This window comes from Armigeres subalbatus, chromosome 2, assembly GCF_024139115.2.
Source record: "Armigeres subalbatus isolate Guangzhou_Male chromosome 2, GZ_Asu_2, whole genome shotgun sequence".
Lineage (NCBI taxonomy): Eukaryota > Metazoa > Arthropoda > Insecta > Diptera > Culicidae > Armigeres > Armigeres subalbatus.
Window position 1 is genome coordinate 347,045,742 of NC_085140.1, and position 25,423 is coordinate 347,071,164.

The following is a 25,423-nucleotide window of genomic DNA, read 5'->3' on the forward strand; positions in this document are numbered from 1 at the left end:
GTTATTACTCGGAGAGGATTCTTTTGAACTTCTTTAATGGTGCTGATGTTGAAATAAAGTATTTTTCAATATTTTCGTAAACATAACGAACATTACTTTGAACCCCACGGTGGATGGTGCACCCACGGTGAATGGCGACCTGACGGTATTTGGCCAAACAACCCAAGTAACATTCTAGTTTTTTAGTCCTACTGCAATAAAGTCAACTAACTAGTCGACAGTCAAACTAGTCAAGGTAGTTGCTTCTTCATCGCTTACGCCAAAAACCTCTTGAAGAGCAATATCTGCCTAGTTGGCCCACCCTTGAAATGGTTTTCAAGAGTAAATGTAATATAGACTGCAAGATCAGAATATGACAAAACATGAACTCGATCTCGGCATTGAAAACCGTTCGAAATCGATTTGAAAGCTACTTCAAAAGTAAGTTGGTATTACTTAAAACCATTTCTAAGCTATTTGGTCTTGATGTATGCGGAATTCTATAAGTATTTAAAACAATCACATGAGAAAATAAAATACGTTCAGTCTATGCAAAATAAATTAAAGTTTATTATCTACGAAACCAAAAAATGGCATAACCAAATATGCAAATGATATATAATTAACCATCGATAAAAATTATTAAAACAGACTATATGTATGGTGACTCAATTTTGAATGCCGAATTAGGTTTATTGTGTTATATGGTGTGAAACATCGGTATAATTGATGCGCTCTCAGTAAACCCCATTTTTACAATTATATTTCGATAAAACGAATTTAAGGTACCCCGGGGCAAGTGGGACCTAAAAAACGCTAGTTCAGCCAAATTATTAACGCATACTTAGAAAACAGGGTATTTCCGAACATTAACCACTGATACATCATTAAATACTTCCATTGTTGAAGTGTAGAGGTGTTGGAAGCCATTTATTCAATTACAAAAAATATTGGTAGTGCTAAAAATAAATTTACCCTCAGTACACACTTACCCCTTCAAACGGGGCAAGTGGGACCTATTCTGTTTTCTACTGTCGAACGAAACTAATTTGAGGAATGTAGATATACTGTTCATATTATTTTCGTATTAGTATTTGCAAATCTTGGATGGAGATTGGTTGCATGTCGGACTTCATTTTTGCAACAAGAAAGGGATTAGAATGTTAGCAGATATGAAAACAAGACAACAGCCGATTTATCGTTTATCTGGCTGTTGTCTTGTTTTCCATTAGCTTACTTTTGTACCAAATGTTTTAGGTACAAGGATAAGCAAATCTTTATTCAGTTTTTGTATGAATAAATGTTTCTCTTTTTAGAACACAAATTATTACATAAATCAGTACTTCAGAAGAAAAGTTTTCATTCAGGCGATGCCCAGTGTTTTTAATTTGTAATAGAACAAAATAGCCAATTTATGTGGTAAACACTTTATATATCTGAAAATCTGATGCGAAGTTTGTAAATAACAAAACACAAGACATATCCTGTTGACCTATTGTAGAAGAAATAGATTATTTGCACTGTAAACGGAAGATTTTTGTATAGTTATAGCCATTGCTCTTCTTCACGCGGGAGATAATTTTCAGAATGTAAAATACACATTTGGTAATTAACTGTACAATACTTTTTAACAACGAAATCAAACTGCATCTGATTCAGATCCATATGATATATGAATGACGAAGTTATTTTTTGCTAGACAACCATCTAAAACAATTAAAATAGCTCTATCAAAAATGTTGTTCAAATATGTCCCACTTGCCCCATGTATGTTAAAACTCAAGGGCAAATGAAAATTGCAGATTTTGGCTTCAATTGAAAATTTTCAATCGTTTTCGATGTCTCACAATTATTTAATTGCTCAAAATATTCACTGCCCACATCAATGATAAATTTAGAAACGACTATTTAGTTAGAAATCCATTGAATTAAAATAAAAGTAATAGACTTTCCCGGTAGTTTAAAGTCATGATCAAACAATAGGATTAGTATGGTACCTTAAATGGTTTTCATTCAAAATATTTTGGTGTCGGGTGAATTCGTTTATAGTTCTGCTTCATCTTCCTAGAACATTGTTACCATTGAAAACGTTCATCGATTCATCTGCAGTCATAGTACCCACTTACCCCGTATTTTCACTTGCCCCGGGGTACCTTTTATTAAATTTGAAATTTTCTGCGAAATTTTACTATTATTGTTTTTTGTAATGTGATAAACAAAGTATTGTATGTAGTGTTCATAAAATATCGTACAGAACCATGAATCTAATGCAGTTTAAACAGATTTTTGAATTTAATCTCTACTAATGTGTAGAGAAATAGATATGGCGATGGCATTCGTGATGATTTTTTTTGCGATCTAATTGTGCTAATTATTTTGTAGCGGGCTTGGTAGTCATATGGCTACTGCTTCTGCCTCATACGCAGGAGGTCGTGGGTTCAATCCCAGGTCCGTTCCATTCTCCTACTTTGTATCTTTCTCTTTATGTCTCATGTTCTAGCAATCGCTAGAATTGGAAATGGACTTTCATACCGTTTCCATTACTATTCCTATACCTTCAACTTGAGTATTCTAACAGTAATCTGCTAGAATTGGAAATGAACTTATAGAGCTCGTTTCCTACATCCAATTAGAAATTCCATCAGTTACCTTCTCCTATCTATCACATTGGCAGCTCGTTAACCAAGACGGACCTCTGCCTCTCCAACCTAACCCAGAAATTCCAACAAATTCCGCATGAACTCGTGGCAAGTGCAGAGGTATATTCGGCTTGCAGTGGGCGAGTGATTGCATCATCATTTCCTCCCCTTCCCTACATTGACTTGCATTCTGACGTGGCAGGCGCCAGTATGACCTAACAGATGAGATCACCAGTACTTGTACATTGAAGATGTGTGCTAGTCCCAAGCAAACATCTGTTGGTTCCCTGTGCAAGAACAGCTGATCTGGTCATAATGGAGTAGCAACTACGAGCAGTCAATCAAGCTCAAGCTCAAGCTCTATTTGTGCTAATTATTTTGCTTGGATGAAATCAACTTTAAAATCATAATAATTAGAAACGTCATCTTACTTAGGACAGGTCTATGCACCATCTTATTTCCTCTATGTTAAGACTCTATGAAATTTTTCACTTCAAAAGGTTTTGGAAACTGCTAGAAGATCAATAATAATTTATGCGTGTGAAATACCTTTTCTAATCTAAAGAGCATAACTATTGGCGCAATAAAGCTACAATAAATAACTTCGAATGCCAAAGTGAGAGAAAGTAACTTGGGAACTTTAGGCCGAATGGATTACGGCCATACGACCCTTCCCCCATTATCTACACATACGTCATGTTCGATGGGTGACCAATCAATACGTGTGATAGCATCGCAAATACTTTCGTAATCTGCTCGGCGGTAGTCATACATTTGACAAACGTCAGGAGCGTCCTCGAACGTGATCAGGCCCAGTAGTTCCACAACTATGCCGAGAGCGGGATGGTCAGTATCCAGGGAGATGAGAGGTTCGATGGCTTCAGAAACAGTGCAAGTTGATTTAGCTGCATCGTTGGCGAGGACGAGCTCCAGAAATCGATCATTTCTATTAGAAACCACCGACCAATACGGAGCTACTGGCAGACATAGCGGGTTGTGGTCTCACGTACAAACGTCCGTCTTCCGACGCAGCCCATTCTAGGCTAGGTTGATTATAGTCTGCTAGCTGTAAGACGAAATCATTGAAGCCCAGAATGGAACCAATGAAAGCGATAGAGTTCAGATGATCCTGAATGCTGTTCATATCGCAACGCCGACCTTTTCCCGTAACACGGTAGATCACTTTGACGTAGTGTGTTGCGGTGTAAGATCTACCAAACAGAGCCCTAGCCTAATCCATTTTTCTAGCTAGGGCAATAAGTTGTGGTAATTAATGATTCATCGTATTTAGTCCTCGCTACCAACAGCAGTCTTAAAAATAAAACATAATTAATGTTACCTTGCAGACAGTTGAAAGACTCGAATTCCTCTTGTTTGAGGCTAAACTGTATGCAGCGGAAACAACTTTTCAAGCAATTAGTTAAAAACCTCGGTACCCGGTCCTAGGCTGAACTGACTGCTACAAAAATCGAGTTAGGTGTAAATACGTACTAACTCTTCTTGAACTGGTGAACAATGGTAGTGAGAGGAACACACGGAAGTTCTTATTACTGAACAAATTCTCTTGCTTGAAATGGTCTTGTAGACAGAGCTAAATCCCGGGTTTTAAGAGTTTCACTGGTGATATTCTAGAAGCAAGACAAGGATGTGGCTAGGGCTCCGATGCATGGCCAAAAACAGTATTACGGTTCTGTTTTCTCAAGAAAGGATTGATTTCCTATTGATAAGGGGCGCGCCTTCAATGGGATTGCTCTCTATGAAGGGTCTAAATAGCGGGACCTTGTCATGGTGGTCTTGAGAAAACAAAACAACAACTGTATCGAAACCGATACTGCATTGCTTCTCAATAGCACTGGAGTAATTCGACATGCACTTAAACAGTAAGGATACGGGTAACGCTACAATAGATCTAATAATTGGTCGCAGTGGCACACCCGAACAGGGAAAAAAAAACGCCGACCTGGAGGAAGATAAAGTACTTTAACGCTAACTAATCCAATCCACAATCCACTTATCCACAACTGTTCCAATGCTGTGCTCGTCAATGTAGAATCAACATAGCTGTTCCAACGTGATGACACTTTCATCAAAAGAAATCCCAATCGAGACTTGGAACTATTGACTGAATTGCGATCTGTACGATAAACAGCAAATTTGGAGCCAAATAGCTCTAAACTGAAGATTCCTTCATCTAGCTAAGTCTCTGTTAAAACAATAACGTCGTAGTCGCATTCGCTAGCAGCCAGAAAGAAAGAGTCTACTACTCTAGCAGGTTATTCACTGGACGAAGTGGGACCATGGACCGGTAAGAAATCGCTGGGAACGGTGATTGGTCTAATAGTAGACTGCTGGAGGTTAGAATCGGTGTCTGACTGACTGGAAGTAAAAGACGTACAGTGGAGGGCCCCCATACAAATACCGGACAAAACTTAATATGTCGCTCGAATCTTTCAAACAAAAAAAAAATGGAACGCTAAATACAATTTGAGGTTAGAACCCAGTCAACACAAAATCGTAGATGATGCAATATAAGATGCTAATGTGGAGGCGATATACGTACATATTGTATGGCGAAGTACCTATATGACCTCCACTTCAGCATCTTATGTGTCATCATATACGACCTTGTGTTGACTGGGAATTGTTATCTAACATATACTATGCTACACGAGTACTTCTGAAGGCGCAAGCCTTAAGATCTGAAACATTAACAGCGTCCTCATTCGAACATTGAAACAGAAAATTACCAGCTTTGGAGCAGATAGGAGCAAATCACCACACTAACCGCCGGAAAGTAGACAAAAAATAGGTTTTAATACATGATATCAGATCGTTCCGAATCTTTCCCGAAAAAAATTTAGTTAAATTTTCTTTTGCCATACAAATTTGTTCAGAAGATGCCACCAAAAATTAAATTCACAAGCTACAATCATCAAATTTTGGAATCAGTTTATTAATATGTGTGAAATTTAAAAAAAATACGAGATTCGCGAAACGAACGTAAACAATTTTGAGGTTTTGTTCCGTGTTACCGCCATTGTGAGACGTTACCATTGTCGGGGAGTTAATCGGCAGTTCAGATGAAGGGCTTGTGGCAGATATCGGCAACGGAGATAAGGTTGTTGATGAATTGGGACTGAAATTGGGATATGGTTTACGTAAGGAATTGTGCGATATCAAAATCCACACATATCAGCTGGGCTGGGATACGATCATTCCAGCTGAATTTCTCCTTACAAACTTCTTGGAAGACAAATGATGCAACAAGTTCGGCAGGGTCGAACGGACTCATTATCAGCCTTAGAATCTCTTCTTTAGTAGTTATGATTGCTAAGTCGAAAAGGCTTTGACATTCTTGGTATATACTGGGTGGAAACTGGTGAGCAAATACACCCAAAATGGGTTATTATTACCAGTTTTATTATATACTAGTTTATTTGTGGACGCAGTAGCGCCCAAGGCAAGTGTTTTTTTTTTCAATATAAACGGTTCATTAATTCATGCATTAAAAAAATCAAAATTTTCAACTTCTATTTTCTGTGATTTTTGTTTTTGACTGGTTTTGTTTCCTGCATCTGATAGTAAAAAAGAATTGAAGTGTCAAATATTTTATTTTTTTTTGTGAGAATTTCCTCGCGTGCTGCAACTTGTTGGCTAGTCACCGGACAGACAAACAGGGCTATTATATATAGTATTCATCAATGACACAAAATGAGTACCAACAAATCCGAATCTGATTAAAATTGAGTCTTGAATCAATTAAACAGGACTCCTACTTGCACTATGGCGGCTACATCCCGGACAACGCGCAGTTAGTTTAAAGGGCCTCGTTGGGTTTACGACCGGATCCGGTTCCCGTGCAGTAGCTTGATGTCCGTAACCTTTCATTTGATAGTCGGCCATTTGCTATCTAATTTTTTCGTTCGAGTGACTTAATAATGAGGCGGCATTCAAGGCTCTTGAGACAGTACTCAACCATTGATTAGCTGTATGAAAATTCTACTCCGTTGTATCTCCATAGAAGACATGTTTGGTATATTAAAGAGGGAACTAAACCGTTGTTGTATCAAAAATGTCTCGTAATCGTTCACTATTCCGTAACTTTCTAAAATAGCGGACACTTCTACGCTATCCGTCAAAAAGAATTGCTTGATTAGTTCGGTTAAGGTTGTTGTTGTTGAAACGGGTGCACACATGAAGAATTCTAGAAGACGGCACTTGATGTATACGGTTCCAGAAAGGCCGAACACAATCCATCCTAGCCTTGTTTTAGTTCTTTGGCAGTTGGCATGTTGTACAACTTGTTGGACGGGAGTTCATTTGACACGAATGCAACCAAAAATCGAAACCATTTCCCTTTGGTTTTAAGCCTTTGCAGGAAAACGGCCGCTGTATTCTTTTGCAATCGTGATTAATTTTGTACATTTTTCTCACCCACCGCACCAAAACAGCCGCGGTTCCGACAAAACTGAATGAGGAAAACCAGCTGGATGCAACGCGGTTGGTCTCCACGCGGTAGGATCCAACGTTGAAACTTTGATGCGAATAAATGCAGCCCCCCTCGGAAAACCAGCCAGTGGGTATAAGTGTCATCGGATGTAGGCAGCGTGCCGCCATGTGGATTTTGGCGATTCAATGCGAGCGGGGGTTAATGGGAAAATGCAATAAATAATGGTCTCACGACATTTTCGGAACAAACGCAGTGCCAGGCCGATGATGACGAGGTGACAAAATTGCCGGTGACGAAACAAGACACGGCGGTACCGCGCGCGGCTTGGTTTGATCGCCTAAGTGGACACACGCCCGGAGACTTATCGGCGGTGGCTTAGTGTGACCAATTCGGATCAGACAGGCTTAGTTAGATCTAAATTGGTTTTAATTAGGTGTCACTGAAATATTGGCTAATGGAATTATTTCGACAAGGTAGATATCGTAAATACAGATCAGCTCATTCCAATTTGGTGGCACATTCATTTCAAGCTCTATCTGGAATAAGGGCGAATGTCGCAAGAGAGGATTCTCTTCGCCGACTTCCCCTCTTTTTAATAAAAGTGACAAGCAGCTGATTTCTTTGTGGTTTATTACCTCAGCACGATAGAAAACAATGTGAACTTGCATTCTGAGGTGATAAACTGCAAAGAAATCCTCTGCTTGTCACTTTTATTTAAAAGAGGGGAAGTCGACGAAGAGAATTCTCTCTTGCGACATTCGCCCTTTTACCAGATAGAGCTTGATTTATCCGGAATAGAGCCGTGAATGTCAGTGAAAAACTTATTTCTTGAATGTTTACTGCGCTAACAGTCATCAAATAACCGACCTCCGATGTCAAATAAAAAGAGCAAAATGATGATTATTGTAATTCTTACCGACGTCTATTTATGGTTTCGATAAATAATTCTATGAATTGAAAAATAGGAATACCAATAAGAAAGTAGGTACCGAGAATGCCTGCCTGGGTGGTTCATTTTTACCGTTCCGAGGAACTGTTTGTCAAACCACAGACAAAAAAAAAACAGCGAATCGGCTAGTGAAATTTACTCCCATTCCACCATCGAAGGTTGCAACTTTTGGAAGAATAAACAAATATGACAACCATTTTTCCACCGAAAGCAAATATTGATATGAAGAGCCAACAGCAGCGCCGTCTGATTCGGCTGCCGATCATAAATAGATGGTACCGTTACCATTTTGTGTGGAGAACTCGACTGCAGCGATGGCAAATATATGTTTGCAATAATACAGAATTTTGTACATGAGTAAATACGGATCAGCGAAAAAGCGAGCGCAGTAGAAAAATGACCTTATGGAATGCCCCCCCGTCTTGTTGATACTGAGAATTTCCAATGGCGGTCTGTTAGGGTGATCCACATATTTTTTTTTATTTGGTCAAGGATTTCACACAATTTCTGAGTATTTTTTAATAACTCCGTTCATGCATGTTAGAATGGCAGACATTGAGTCCGCTTGTAGAAGATATTTGAACGTATGTTCTCATATATGTTCGATTTAAATTATCCCTTAAAAGATCAAAAATACAGTATGCTAGACTAATTGTATGGGACTAATATTAATCGTGTGTACAGTAGGTAATATATACACAATGATAGATATAACGATCTTGATTATATCAATCGTGTAGTGTTACTCCTAATTCAATCATAAAATACCATTGGAAGCGGAACCTCGTTTGAAGTTTGACTAATTCGCAAAGGTGAGCCAGCCAAGGGCTGGAAACTTTGTAAAAAGACAATACGAATAATAAGTTTGAATAATCAGGGACACTACGAGTCACTACGAGGGACAACTGATGAACTCCTGTCTGTAAAGTCTGAAGAATTTATGGAGTCCATACGGATATGGAATGTAACAGAAATGAAATCTGTAACAGATTCGAAAAATTTGAAGAAAAGGGCAGTCTATTGATGCTACTGAAGTTGGAGAATGAATGTTTCAATAATTTTGAGAATTTCCGTAAGGATTAAAAAAAACTAGGCATTCTAAAAAATGATCCAAAGTTGATTTGATTTGTCACATTCTGGATAACGCAGATATCTCAGAGACCGGAAACATTTCTATAACTTAGAGGGTCTTGAGAACGTGGGAATAGCAGTCTTCACGAAAACATGAACCGCGTTTAAACAAGTGCAGTTTTCTCGTGTTCAAGTTCGCACTCAAACATGCATACTAGATCCAAACCGAGTTCATCATAAACCGAACCAAAATCGCACCCGGTTTGAACACGAGTGTGCACCCAAGTTCAAACACACGGGTTTGAACATGGAGGGTTTAACATCAGTTTACGCACAGCATGCTGTTCATCTGTTCATATTGGTCAAGTGGTTTCTCTTCTTGTAGAGCGGTGATGGCCTAGTGGTAACTCGTTTGGCGTTCACTCAGGGCACTAGTGTTTGAATCCTTGTCTTTGGATTTTTTTAGGAATGGCACATGAATAGTTTTAGTTTTATAAATGCCACTTTTCAGCCCTTGTCAGGTGGTTTGCACTTAGTCCGATATCTCAATATCACAACAATTTGTTTACTCAACATTTTGCATACAATCTTCAGATTCTTAATGTTTATAACAACTGAATGTTATGTGCATTTTCCCTGTAAGACAACCGACAGCCTCCAATGTAATGATTATTTAAAGTGTCCTTGCGTTTATGTTCTAAACGAGGTAAAATACATAGGTCTCTGTTCATCTGTCTGAAATGTGGCCCCAAATTATTTTATATCCGTTACATATGCAATAGGGTGGCTCAAATTAGTATGGGAAAAACTTTTTTCAATTTTTTTGATGGGCCGCCCTCTTATTCGGTTCTATTTGATGCCCTGATGCTCTGGACAAAATTTCAGCCAAATCGGTCAACGTTTGAGCAGTGCTAAACTCGTTGGAAGTTTATATGCAAAAATGTATGCAGAAACATCCCAAAACAGTGAATTGCTGTTGGACGGCACAACTTACGATGAAGAACTATGATACTCACTCAGATCTTGAAGAATTTAATACAGAATGCTATGCAGAAAACCGCGAGAAGATTAGAGTTTGCCCGGCTAAGTTATTAGCATTTCTCTGAAGTGGGGTTTGAGCAAATTTCGTTTCTTTTACCTTTGAAAAGAAATAAATTCACCCCTACAACACTCCAGTAAAATGCTAATATCTTTGCCTAAAAAACTCTAATCTTCTCGCGGTTTTCAGCATAACATTCTGTATTTAATTCTACAAGATCTGAATGAGTATCATGGTTCTTGATCGTAAATTGTACCATCTGCAAATCACTGTTTTTGGATATTTCTGCATACATTTTTCCATATAAACTTCCAACGAGTTTAGCACTGCCCAAACGTTGACCGATTTGGCTGAAATTTTGTCCAGAGCATCAGGGCATCAAATAGAACCGAATAAGAGGGCCCATCAAAAAACTTGAAAAAGTGTTTTTTGAGCCACCCTAATATGCAAGCATGCATTTTGTTTTGTTAGATACGATGGGATTTGCATATCGTGAATAAAATATAGATGTTGATTCCAAAAAGTTCTAAGACACACTTTTAGTGGGGGAGGGAGGTTGTAACCAATAATTCAAATTGATTGAAATTTAAAAAGACAGTAGGGGGTTTGTTCATAATGTATTCTATATTGCTATGTATAAATAATACGCCGATGACATTATGCAATACAAAGAAAATTCACAAACGATGGAGCTCCAGGTCAGAAATAAGCCCACAAATCCTTAAACATAAACGTCTTATAAACTACATGGCTCTCATAAAAGATAAAATCTCCAATTATGACAATTTAAAAAATTACGAAACTGGAATTAAAGCCCCGTTGATCATAAGGTTCTTTAAAAATTTCAATCAATTTGAGGATGATTTTACAGTCCCCAGGCGGAACAAGTTTAGGGGATTTGGATTGGGGGAAAATGATGACCTGGTTCTTCGCCGCGTTGATACAGATCTTCCAGCTGGTGAGGTACTCTGTCAGGGCATCCAGGCCTCGTTGAAGTTTTGCCACTAGCGCTCTGATCACTCTACCGTTGTAGACGATGGAGGTGTCATCTGCGAACAGAGACAGAATGCCGCCTTCTGGAGGTTCTGGCATGTCGGAGGTGAACAGATTGAAAAGCAGGGGCCCGAGGATACTGCCCATGGGGACGCATGCGACGATGTTGTACGCATTGGAACTCGCTCCGCTGATTGAGACCCGGAATGTCCTTGCCGACAGGTAATTGTTGATGATTTTCACCAGGTAGCTGGGAAGATTGTAGCGTTGTAGTTTGTACATCTGGCCATCATGCCATACATTGTCAAATGCCTTCTCGACATCGAGTAATTTTCGGCAGACTCAAGTAACCGATGATGAATAGCTTTTTCGAATAGCTTGGATAACCCTGAGAGAAGGCTGATGGGTCGATAACTTTTGGGAGAGGAAGGATCCTTCCCAGGCTTCCGGATGGGGATGACTTTCGCTGACTTCCAGGACGATGGGAAGTAGCTGAGCCGGAGACACTGATTAAAGATCAGTGAGAGGTGCTCAAAGAACGGAGCACTCATGCGTTTGAGCTCGAGATTCAGGATGCTGTCGAAGCCTGGGGCCTTCATGTTCTTCGACGATTTGATATAGGCCGTCAATTCGCCAGCTGAGATCTCCAACTCCTCCGAGAAGTCGTTGGGAATCAAATGGATGTTGTTAGAATGCTCGTTGACGGCTGCTTCGTGTGGACTGACGAATGTTCTGCCCAAGATTGTGTGAGCTGAAGAAGTCACGACCTATTTCAGCGACCTTCTCTGCAGGAGTTCTCAAGCGATCCTTAGAGCCATTATTGTCTAGTGGGATCAAAGGTGGAATGGGCCGAAGCTTGGATTTTAGAATTTTGGTCATTTTCCAGAACGGCTTAGCATAATCTGGGAGAATGCGGATCTTATTCGAGAAGTCGTTATTTTTGAGGTCCACCATTCTGGCCTTGATAATTTTTGTGATTCGATTGCAGCGTGCCTTAAGCTCAGGCAGTCCTGTACGCTGGAACTGCCTGCGAGTGACATTCCGCAATCGAATCAAATCTTTGGTGAGTGTATCGATGTTTAAGGAGTTGCTTACCTGCCGAGCTCCCGGGCCACCGAGATTGCCTCTTCGATGGCGCACAGCTGGCGGTCGATACTTTCTGGCGTCTCCGGACGCACCTCGTAATCGACGAAGTTGTCGACGCACTGCTGGAACCGCTGCCAGTTCACTCGATGGTAGTTTCGCCTTGTTAGCTCGTGCCGATTTACTGAAGATCCAACCTCAGCCACCACCGGATAGTGGTCCGAGCTAAGTTCTTGGAAGACGACCGGCTGGGAAACGTGATCGTATATGTTCGTGATGTAGATGTCGAGCGTAGCATGGGCCCTGGACCGTGTCAACCGGGTAGGGCTGTCAGGGCTCAGGATGGTGTAGTGGCCCTCTAGTTCGTCGTTGGACCAGACGACTCCGTTCCGGTTAGAGACGGTGTTTCCCCACGATTGGTGCTTTGCGTTCAGGTCTCCGGCGATGATGAACTGCCCCTGCCGCCGAGTGAGTTTTTTTTTTTTTTTTACAAGGGAGAATGCATTTACACACTAACCCAGTACACGTGCATTGTCAAACTACCACTACCACTTACCATTGCCAAACTACCACACGGAAGTGTACTGGAGTGTCGGACTCGACCATACCGGTAATACCGACTAAACTCCCTTGGGCTCCACCATCGTTTCCCCCAGGAACTACCTCCCAGTTCTACTTCTGGGGGATGGCAGTACTAAACGTACTCGCTCATTATCGCTCTCACAAGCACCCGTCCCATGCGAGACTGACTTGGGTGCTCGCACACCATTCACGCCATTTGAGTCTTACTTGGATGCTCTCCCGGGCGCTCCGCTGCCATGCCTCGAGGTGTCAATAGCGGTAACTGCCTGGGCCTACAGATATTACGCTACGACACTCCTGTCTCAGCACGAGCAGATCAATCACACCACTGCCGAAGCAGACCACACGCTACCCTGCCGAAGCAGGGACACTCCCCATGCACCACATGTGCACAACTGTAGGTGTGTGGGTACAACCCACTGCTACCCTGCCGCCGAAGCAGCTTCTCCAAAGACCATTCGCTCCATGTGACCCTTATTCGGGTGCTCACTCTAACACTCCACTGCCATGCCTCGAGGTGTCGATAGCGGTATGTAGGGACCAATCAACGATACTACGCTACGACACTCCTACCTCAGCATGTGCAGTCCATACTCAGACTTCTGCTGCGCTTCGAGGTGACAATAGCGGCGACGCGCTATGACACTCCTGCCTCAGCACAAACAGATCACTCACCCCCTGCCGAAGCAGCTCACGCGCTACCCTACCGAAGTAGGGACACTCCCCATGCCAATTGGCACTCCCTGGGCTTGTGCTTTTGAAGCGGCACACAGTCGCTTTGATAGAGTCTGATTACGGGCACTTGTGGTTTTTTGGGAGGGATTTTAGCAGAGCCCACTGCTAAATCCCACCATGCCCTAGGCAGTTCTCCCTGACTCACAGACAGCTGGGGAGGGGTTGTCAAGCCCTTGGACATGGTCCATGCTGTCCCTGCTGTCCCTGCTGCCCCCCGCCGAGTGTGTTTGACTATGTCCCTTCGTAGCTCAGCCGCCGAGCGTATCAGTTGTTGCAGCTTTCGATGATAAAGATTGTGTAGAAGAGGGCGGATTGGTCGTGCAAAAGGTGGACCAGGAGAACGCAACGATTCAATTTGAATTAGTATGTATTTTAAAATGAATTGAGTACGGATATTGGATTGTAAAATTAGACTTGGCTGCAATTAAAAAAATGAGATGGAAATAGTTGTTTATGAAACCCCAGGTCAATGGTTTTTTCCTCTTTGGTGTGAGAAGAAGGGAATGTGAGGTGAGATATATTAGAAAATGGATAATCCATTAGCGTGCATTGATGACAGATATGCAAATATCATTCGTATAACGGTTCGGTTGCCAACATTGGCTAGTGAATAGGCCATGACTTTGCCCTCCTCGTCGAACGAACAGGACACGCTCAATAAGACAGCACATCAGCGATCACACCAACGGATAGCTGGCAAAATTGGGCCACACACTAATCTTTGTTTACAAACGCAGAGAATTCGTTTTAAAAATTTGGTATTGAGTTATAGAAAATAAAAATTGTTTAAAGTTCATTGGTATTATACTAGAAAATATGTTTTGAAAAAAAAGAATAGAGCCGAACGAGCGTTGATCACAGGACTCTCTGAGTTAGAGCCTATAGAACGTTACCCTCAGCTATCTTTACTTCTTGAAAGATTGGTGATCGAAGTATAACAGGTTATACGCAATTTGCACTGATCATCTGCTGCTTGTGCATTCGTGCGGCAACGACCGCTGCTATGTTTAGGTTCCGTGGCATTTAAATCATCTGACGTTGAAAAACATATACGATTGAGTTTACGTCATGTGCTTTTGTGTCAATTCATTCAGATAAGTCACCTAATATTCATAGTGTTTTGGTGTGCGGGAAGCAACATCAATTTCAATATTTAATTTGAATCCCAATCCAATCCATATTGGCACAGTATATAAAACATGGATGGTCTAACAATTAGTTTGTAAATAAAACAAATTATTTTAGTAAATGGTTTTGATTTTCTATAAATATTAATTTAGTATTATTTACCTTTTCGCTTCATCCTTCTGTGTGGTTTTGAAAGTTAATTAATTCATGCTATACATGAGTCCTAAATCTTGGACTCTAGACCATTAATTGTAACATTCATATAGTGACAACATATCTGTTTGAAGATTTCAAATAGCACTGGGATTATGTGGGAGAATCTGAGTTTCGGAAGGATTCGGAGAAAATTTTCATTCTTGCAAGTCAATGAAAATGTATCCAAACTTTTCTAATCCAAACATGTTTTGGATCATGTAGTAATCTAAATTCGATCATTTAGTTTCTCGATGACTCATTCCAGAGGTTAAATTTCAAAACGTGTTTTGTAGGACTTCTGGTGCGAATATTTTTCGACAGCTCTGTCCTACAGTTTATTGTATTAATTTAATTAATAACAGAGATGAAACACTAGCATATGCTTATACTGTTAATAACATTATTTTTGCCTTTCTCAGCACTAAGTGTACGTAAAGGCTTAAACTCTTCAAAAAAAAATTTTGATAGGAGGCCCGGAGGGACAGTTCTTACTCGATCGACTCAGCTCGACGATGAGTGATGTCTGTGGATGTATGTGTGTGTGTGTGTATGTCTATGTGTGTATGTGTGTATGTGTACAAATTTTGTAGACACACTTTTTGAACTTTGTCCGATTTGCTCGCAACAATTTGCAGGCGACGCGAATTCAGCGTATAAAAAACAGCAAAATATTCTGCACTGAATTTTCCTGAATTCGAACTGCTGACCGTTGGGGGTGAAGCGCTTACTATACCACAAAACCATCGAGAGACACATGGTACGAATAAATATAAGTTGTACAGTATTCATCAAATTGGTATACGTTCATTTCTTTTCAAAGCCACAGAGTTCACTCTGCTAGGGTAAGCGTACACATTGAAATGTTATTGAATCAATGAAAGAAAATATATTTGATAAAATCAATAGTGGTTCTAAATTGATAGTTTTAATGCATTAACTGATAGACAAACTTTGAATTTGCTAGACATGAAATTGGATTCATTTCCTTGATAATTAATCTAAATTTCTTGAGGTAAAATGATTCGCAAAGCATAATCGTCCAATATTGATTTTGCATGGAAGAAAATATGGAACAGTTACGCTTGCGGCGGCAGTATATGAGTAGGAAAGCCATTTTGTTGGGGAATATTGTTTTCAATTAGTATTCATAATGGCATAATTACAACGTTCGTATCAGTTAAGAATGCAATGATGGACAATATTATTAAGAACCCATTGTCTTCACTGAAGGCATGATCGCCCTATAAGTTTTTATTTGGGTAACCTCTAACGAAGAAAACTGTTCAATAATTAATAACGTTTCTCTTTACTAACCGTAATCAGGCCCATTTTTCTATTATTTTGCTTCATGCGCTCGCATACCCTATATACAGTGAACTTCTCACGTGGCAGCTATTTTGTGGCGTTCAATCATGTGTGGGAGCGCAGCTGGTGTACTGAGGACGCTATGCCACTTCGGCGGGAGCGAACGGCACTGCATTCGCTTCGTCGCTTGCCGTCGGATGAATATCGCAGAAGGAAGCATCCAACACACGCTTTGGCCTGACAGAGCGAGTAAACAAAATGGGGGCGGGTGATGCTTTTTATTTCCGGTAAGGGATATAAGGCGTCAATTTTAAAATAATTGTAAAACGTTAAAACACATTTTAGCCGAAAATAGCTAGATTTTTCGAGTTCGAAATTTAATTTACTTTTAGATTGGCAACATGAAAATCTAATTATTTCGATTAAAAACATGTGTAAATATGTAGCCTAACATTTAGGTGAAGATTTCGGCTATCTTGCTGGTGTTGGATTGCGTGGGTGCTCTCGCTCTCAGATTTGACAAATCGATGTTTTAACCTTTAACGCAGAGAAGTCGTTTTAAAATTTGGTATTGAGAGTTATAGAAAAGAAAATTGTTTATAAATATGTTTTCGAAAAAAGAGAACCGAACGAGCGTCGAACATGCTCTGGTGAGAGCCTAGAACGATACCCCTCAGCTATCTTTACTTCTTGGAAGAGCGGTGATCGAAGTATAAGAGCTTATACGCAATTTGCACTGATCATCGTCTGCTTGTGCATTCGTGGCAACGCACCGGATGCTGTGTTAGGTTCCGTGGCATTTATCATCTGACGTTGAAAACATATACGATTGAGTCTACGTTATGTGCTTTTGTGTCAATTCATTCAGATATGTCACCTAATATTCATAGTGTTTTGATGTGCAGGGAAGCAACATCAATTTCAACGTTTAATTTGAATCCTCTGTAATGCCGTCTTCCTGGCTTGCAAATAATCTATTATACAGTATATGTAAAAATAAAACAATTTATTTTAGTAAATGGATTTTCTACAAATTTATTACTATATTCCTACCTTTTCGCTTGCATATCTTCTGTTTTTGTGATAGTTAATTAATTCATGCTATACATAAGTCCTAAATCTTGGACTTCGCTAGACCATTGGAACCCCATTCATAGTGATAACATATATGTTTGAAGTTTTCACATCACTCGGATTTAGTGGAGAAGCTGAGTTTCGGAAAGATTCGGAGAAAATGTTTTTCTTGCAAGTCAACGGAAAATATATCCAACTTTTCTACAATCCAAGCATGTTTGGATCATGTAGTAATCTCAGTTCGATCATTTAGTTTGTCGATCCCGGAGGTTAAATTTCAAAACGTGTTTTTGGTGGACTTCTGTGCGAAAATTTTCGACAGCTCTGCCCTACGTTTGTTGTTTTAATTTAACTAATAATCGATTTAAAGCACTAGTAACTTATACTGAATGATAACAATTTTTTTATTAGTTATTATTAGTCGTATATTACTGCAACCACGCTATCATTTTGTTATTGGTAAAAGAAACAACAATAAGGCAGAGTTTTATAAACCTTCGCACTAGAAATGGTGGACATCTCGTTTGAAATTCAACTTTTGGAATGAGTTATTGACAAACTACTAAATGTACGTTTGATAATTAATAAATTAATTAAGTATAATATTAGGTATGCATTACGATATAAAGTATTACACATTATTGGCCGACTATGCATTTAGGTAACACCAGCTCTGTCGAGTAATCTATCAGATTGTGTACATGGATAGTTTACCTGTATGGAGTGAACTGATAAATAATTTTGGATCTTTTAGATTTTGGATACAAAAGCAAATTAAAATTAATTAGTTCTAATTCAACTTCGTACCATCACTGTGAAATGCTCTCCATATGAAAAAAAAGCAACCATAGAATTATTTGATTTTTAAGGTCGGATCTAATTCGTGAATTTTAGTTGAAAAGTGGTTGAATGTCAGACAAAAACGAAGCTGCTATCAGCAAAATGAATTCTTACCAATATGAAAAGTAGTATTCAAAACAATATTAAAAGGCCAGCTTATTGATTGGGTGACAGAACCTAAGCTGGATTCTGACTTCAAACTGGGAAGCATTGAATGTTTGCCAACTGGAAACATTTTTGTTCTATATCCCGGATGTTTTTGTATAAAATAAATGCTAATACTAAAATAAAACGTCACTGCATTCGCTTCAGGTCCTTTTGGATGAATATTGCAGAAGGAAGCATCACCAACACGCCATTGGCCCATCACCGGCAAGGGTGAAGGGCGTCAATTTTAAAATGATTGTTAAAATGTTAAAACATTTTAGCCGAAAAAAGTTAGATTTTCGGGTTTGAAATTTAATTTTCTTTTAGATTGGCAACATGAAATCTAATTATTTCGATTAAAAGACATGTGTAGATATGTAGTCTACATATATATTAGGGTGGTTCAAAAATCGATTTTGCTCCACAGTGCTCATCTGATTCTTTACCATGTTCTGAGTGTCTCTAAAATTTGACTTTTGGATTAAAATTAGTTAAGCACAAGCCGTTGCAGTGTGCAAAGTTAGTATGAAATTTATTTTTCTTTATACTATTAATGGCGTTTCCTCATTAAGCGCAGGTTAAAGAAAACCTACAGCTAAAGGGATACTACCAGCTTTCACCCAACGAAAACCGCGTATTGTCGTATCCAATAATTAGTAATCGATTTTAAGACAGGTTGCGAATCTTTAGTCATGATCGTTAAACTTCTTTGAGGGCATCGAAATGTGCAGTGCAACATAGTAGCCTGAATTTGTGTGCTATCTTTCGCACGAGCAGCAGCAATGGCCTGTTGATGAGTTATCAATTAGCTCCAGAAAACCACGGTATAGATTAAATTTGATTACTAATTATCGGAACGATTAATTGAGAGCGTTTTCACTGAGTGAAAGCTTTGAGTATTTAGCTATGTAGGATTTCTTTTAACATGCGCTTGATGGGGAAGCGTCATTAACAGTATAATGAAAAAATAATTTCCCCATACTAATTTGCATCAAACTTGCAACGGCTTGTGCTAAATCAGTTTTAATCCAAATGAGCTCAAATTTTCAGAGACACTCAGAACATGGTAAAGAATCAGATGAGCACTGTGAGCAAAATCGATTTTTGAACCACCATATATGTTATACTTCGGCTACCTAAATCTTCGGCTACCTGTTGGTGGTGTTGGTGTTGCGTGGGTGCTCTGCTCTCTCAGATTTGACGAATCGATGTTTTAATCTTGGTTACACGCAGAGATAGTTTTAAAATGTGGTATTGAGTTATAGAAAATAAAAATTGTTTATAAATATGTTTTTGAAAAAATGAGAACCGAACGAGCGTCGAACACAGATTCTCTGGTGAGAGGCTAGAACTGTACCCTCAGCTATCTTTACTTCTTGGATGAGTGGTGATCGAAGTATAACAGCTTATACGCAATTTGCACTTATCATCGGCTGCTTGTGCATTCGTGCGCAACGCACCGGATGCTTGTTGAAGATTTCAATAGCACTCGGATTTTGTGGGAGCTGAGATTCGGTAGGATTTGAAGAAAATTTTTCTTTGGCAAGTTAATAAAAATGTATCCAAACTTTTCTACAATCCAAGCATGTTTTGGATCATGTAGTAATCTAAGTTCGATCATTTAGTTTGTCGATTACTCATACCAGAAGTTAAATTTTAAACGTGTTTTATGGTGGACTTCTGGTGCGAATATTTTTCAACATTTATCCTCTGGAATGAGTTATTGACAAACTACTAAATTATCGAACCTATATTACTAAATGATCGAAAACATCCTTGCTATAATCCATAACAAATTACTCTAAGGCAATCAACGATTTTGATTTCCTGATAGAATAATATCAGGTATGCAATCAGTATGATATAAAGTATTACACATTATTGGCCCAAGTATGCTGTTTCGTAACCCAGCTCTGTCACGAGTTATCTATCAGATTTTTGCAGTGATAGTTTACCTGTGCAGAGTGATCTGATAAATAATTTTAGATCGGTTCATTATAATATATACAAAACAAATTAATATGATCAATTTTAATAAAACCTTCGTTAATCACTCCGAAATGCTCTCCATATGAAGAAAAGCAACCATAGTAGAATTCCTTCAAATTTTATTAAGTCGGATCAAATTCGTAAATCTTAGTTAAAAGTGGTTGAATGTTAAGAACAAAAACGGAACTCTATCAGCAAAAATTTTCTTATCTATATGAAGAATCATACTATTCAAAACAATAATTTTAAAAGCTAACTTATTGATGGGTGCCAGAAGCCTAAGCTGGATTCATTCAAAACAAGAAACACTCGAAAGTTTGTCAAATGACCAACTATGGATCATATATCCAAAACTATGGACCATTTACCAGTTGGATCATAATCACGATCATAATCAAAAAGAATAATTGAATTTTCATGATGCTTCTGGATACGCCTGAGCTATTTTTTTGATTTAAGGTATTTTTATGGAACATTCAGATGTTTATGGATCGTTTTTCATTTTTATGGATCGTTTTGTGAATTTAACGGTACAAAGTAAGGCTCCATAACAAATGTGAAAAATATGTTTGTCAACCCATTTGAACGAGGCGAAGAAGGCATCATCGCTAGGTGGATTAATCAGGGTTTTTATTGTAAATATTAGTGTACATAGTAGTTAGGCTATCAAATTTAAAAAAACACTAGCGCCTCCTGAAGGCCGTCATGATTCATTCATTTATTTAGTTAACATCTAAACAGATAACACTGAATCAACAATTTGACGCCACAATGCGCGGTTCGAGGCCGCATCTCTCCATCCTCGGATCGCCCCACGCTCGGCAAGTCGTTCTGCACCTGTGCCCATCTCGCTCGCTGCGCTCCACGCCGTCTCGTACCTGCCGGATCGGAAGCGAACACCATCTTTGCAGGGTTGCTGTCCGGCATTCTTGCATCGTACCCTTCGGCTTTAGCTACCTTCTGGATACTGGGTTCGCCGTAGAGTTGGGCGAGCTCATGGTTCATTCTTCGCCGCCACACCGTCTTCTTGCACACCGCCAAAGATGGTCCTAAGCACCGCTCGAATACTCCTAGTGTTTGCAAGCCCTCTTCGAGCATTATCCATGTTTCATTCCGTAGAGGACAACCGGTCTTATTAGCGTCTTAGCAACGCACATTTGGTGGGGTGGCAATCTTTTTCGCCGCAGTTTCTTCTGGAGCCTGTATGACTTCCACAGATGATGCGCCTTCGTATTTCACGACTAACGTTGTTGTCAGCCGTTAGAAGGATCCGAGGTAGACGAATTCCTCACCACCTCGAAGGTATCCCCGTCTATCGTAACACTGCTTCCCAGGCGGGCCCTGTCGCGCTCGGTTCCGCCCACAAGCATGTACTTTGTCTTTGACGCATTCACCACCAGTCCAACTTTTGTTTCACGTTTTAGGCGGTGTACAGTTCTGCCACCTTTGCAAATGTTCGGCCGACAATGTCCATGTCATCCGCGAAGCAAATATTGACTGTTGAAAATTGTACCCCGGCTGTTACACCCGGCTCTCCGCATGACACCTTCTGGCGTAATGTTGAACAAGCACGAAAGTCCATCATCTTGTCTTAGTCCCGGCGCGATTTGAACGAATTGGAGTGTTCGCCGAAATCTTCACACGTTTTGCACACCATCAATCTTGCTTTGATCAATCTGGTAAGCTTCCCGAACTGTTCTCGTCCATAATTTTCCATAGCTCTACGCGGTCTATATTGTCGTATGCCGCCTTGAAATCAACGAACAGATGATGCGTTGGGACCTGGTATTCACGGAATTTTTGAAGGATTTGCCATACAGTAAAGATCTGGTCCGTTGTCGAGCGCCGTCAACGAAGCCGCTTGATAACTTCCCACGATCTCATTCACTAATGGTGGCAGACGACGGAAGATGATCTGGGATATCACTTTAGGCGGCATTAGGGATGGTGATCGCTCGAAAGTTCTCACACTCCAGCTTGTCGCCTTTCTTGTAGATGGGGCTAACCCCTTCTTTCCACTCCTCCGGTAGCTGTTCAGTTTATCAGATTCTGACTATCAATTTGTGCAGGCAAGTGGCTAGCTTTTCCGGGCCCATCTTGATGAGCTCAGCTCCGATACCATCCTTACCAGCTGCTTCCACCTTTCGATCACCACACGTTCGTCGTCAAGATGCTCCCATCCTTATCCGCACATTTCGGCTCGCGGCACAAGCCTTTGCGGATGCGTTGAGCTGGCGACATCGGTTCTTCAGTCGCTCTAGGTCGTACCGTGGCGGTCTCATCGAACATTGTTGATGACGGATAGTTTTGGGCGCAATTTAACCATCACCAGATAGTGGTCAGAGTCGATGTTAGCGCCACGATATGTCCTGACGTCGATAATGTCGAATTTTCAGAAATAGCCAGAGAATTTAAAAAAATTAAGCAGGCCCTTAAATTTTTAAAAATTGATATTTGTGATGTTTTCATTTCCCGAATTGAATTATTTCATACCTCCATGCCCCCGCAAATACATTCATGAAGTTGGCGCCTCTGTCTGGGACAATCCAATTTTTGCAGATTCTGAAGCTGACTCTGATCATTGCTATTCTTCTTATTGGCATTACATCCCCACACTGGGACAGAGCCGCCTCGCAGCTTAGTGTTCATTAAGCACTTCCACGGTTATTGACTGCGAGGTTTCTAAGCCAAGTTACCATTTTTTCATTCGTATATCATGAGGCCAACACGATGATACTTTTATGCCAGAGAAGTCGAGACAATTTCCAATCCGAAAATAGCCTTGACCGGCACCGGGAATCGAACCCAGCCACCCTCAGCATGGTCTTGCTTTGTAGCCGCGCGTCTTACCGCACGGCTAAGGAAGGCCTCTCATTGCTATAACCTTAACTTTTCGAAATATCTACAGATATTTTTAATTCCGTAGATCATACAAATCCTTACTATTCCCACGTTCTCAAGACCCTCTAAGTTATAGAAATGTTTCCGGTCTCTGAGATATCTGCGTTATCCAGAATGTGACAAATCAAATCAACTTTGGATCATTTTTTAGAATGCCTAGTTTTTTTAATCCTTACGGAAATTCTCAAAATTATTGAAACATTCATTCTCCAACTTCAGTAGCATCAATAGAATGCCCAAGTTTCCTTTTTTCTTCAAATTTTTCGAATCTGTTACAGATTTCATTTCTGTTACATTCCATATCCGTATGGACTCCATAAATTCTTCAGACTTTACAGACAGGAGTTCATCAGTTGTCCCTCAGTGACTCGTGTCCCTGATTATTCAAACTTATTATTCTTATTGTCTTTTTACAAAGTTTCCAGCCCTTGACTGGCTCACCTTTGCGAATTAGTCAAACTTCAAACGAGGTTCCGCTTTCAATGGTATTTTATGATTGAATTATCATAAATCATTGTGTATCATTGTGTATATATTACCTACTGTACACACGATTAATATTAGTCCCATACAATTAGTCTAGCATACTGTATTTTTGATCTTTTAAGGGATAATTTAAATCGAACATATATGAGAACATACGTTCAAATATCTTCTGAGCGGACTCAATGTCTGCTATTTTCTGCATGAACGGAGTTATTAAATATACTCAGAATTGTGTGAAATCCTTGACCAAATAAAAAAATATGTGGATCACTCTAACAGACCGCCATTGGAAATTCTCAGTATCAACAAGACGGGGGGCATTCCATAAGGTCACTGCGCTCGCTTTTTCGCTGATCCGTATTTACTCATGTACAAAATTCTGTATTATTGCCATATATTTGCCATCGCTGCAGTCGAGTTCTCCAAATGGTAACGGTACCATCTATTTATGATCGGCAGCCGAATCAGACGGCGCTGCTGGTGCTCTTCATATCAATATTTGCTTTCGGTGGAAAATGGTTGTCATATTTGTATTCTTCCAAAAGTTGCAACCTTCGATGGTTTTTTGTCTGTGGTTTGTACAACAGTTCTCGGAACGTGAAATATGAACCACCCAGGCAGGGATTCCTGGTACCAACTTTCTTATTGGTTTTCCTATTTATCAATTCATAGAATTATTTATCGAAACCATAAATAGACGTCTGAAAGAATTGCAATAATCATCTTTTTGCTCATTTTTGTGACATCGGAGGTCGGTTAGGTTTTTGATGACTTTTAGCGCAGTAAACATTTTTCACTGACATTCACGGCTCTATTCCGGATAAATGAATGTCACCAAATTGGAATGAGCTGATCTGTATTTACGATATCTACCTTGTCGAAATAATTCCATTAGCCAATATTTCAGTGACACCTAATTAAAACCAATTTAGATCTAACTAAGCTTGTCTGATCCGAATTGGTCACACTAAACCGCCGGTAAGTCTCCGGGCGTGTGTCCCACGATCAAACCAAGCCGCGCGGTACCGCCGTTCTTGTTTCGTCACCGCAATTTTGTCACCTCGTCATCATCGGCCTGGCACTGCGTTTGTTCCGAAAATGTCTGAGACCATTATTTATTGCATTTTCCCATTAACCCCCTCATTGAATCGCCAAAATCCACTGGCGGCACGCTGCCTACATCCGACGCACTGGGTTTTCTGAGGGGGGCTGCATTTATTCGCATCATAGTTTCAACATTGGACCCTACCGCGTGGAGACCAACCGCGTTGCATCCAGCTGGTTTTCCTCATTCAGTTTTGTCGGAACCGCGACTGTTTTGGTGCGGTGGGTGAGAAAAATGTACAAAATTAATCACGATTGCAAAAGAGTACAGCGGCCGTTTTCCTGCAAAGGCTAAAAACTAAAGGGAAATGGTTTCGATTGCATGGTTTTTGGCTGCATTCGTGTAAAATGGACTTCTACAAAACATGTGCGTTACTCGGTATATTCATGTAGGGACACGGCAGGTATTTCCGTCCATCGTCGTAGGGGCTAAAACCAACGAAAGCAACGTACATTTGCTAGAATTCCACTATAGCAGAACGTTTCTCCTGAGCTTACGATTTGGTACGTATGAGTTTTACAAAACGCGTCTCTTTTATTGTTTTCGAGACTATGACGAACAGACGAAAATACCTGCCGTGTCCTACATACCAAAAACAAATCTGACAATTATTGTATAAAATCTGGGCATATACAATTCTGAGGCTTTTTATACAGATATTATATTAAAATAATTCGAAATTTATATGCCCAATTATTATACAGTTTCTGTAAGGTTCTAGCAATACGTAATA